General features: G+C 34.9%; 1 protein-coding gene across 1 annotated transcript in view; it reads left to right on the top strand.

The window, feature by feature from the left end:
* Nucleotides 1-269, top strand: part of LOC119594516 (alcohol dehydrogenase class-3-like) — a gene marked incomplete at its 3' end in the record, with an annotated part of 11,191 nt that overhangs the window by 10,132 nt on the left and 790 nt on the right.

Here is a 269-nt window from a genome sequence, read left to right as displayed (position 1 = left end):
GAAGAATTCTTCCATGCGCAGTCTAACTTAACCGCTCAAGTTGATGAACTAATGTAATCAAATAAACGTTGTTTTCCGAGACAGTTTAACTTTATTTTAAGGATTTAATCTGAACAGTATAACAACTTAAACTTACCGATTTAACTCCACCTATCCAGTTAATTCAACCGAACCTTAATTGATATAACAGCAACATAACATAGCATCACCTCCTCAGAATTTAACCTCACCTTAAGGAATCCAACCTCAGCTATGTAACAAACTAACCC

The sequence above is a fragment of the Penaeus monodon genome, chromosome 34, assembly GCF_015228065.2.
Source record: "Penaeus monodon isolate SGIC_2016 chromosome 34, NSTDA_Pmon_1, whole genome shotgun sequence".
Lineage (NCBI taxonomy): Eukaryota > Metazoa > Arthropoda > Malacostraca > Decapoda > Penaeidae > Penaeus > Penaeus monodon.
The sequence above is the reverse complement of the archived record's forward strand: the minus strand, read 5'-3'. Positions and strand labels throughout refer to the sequence as shown.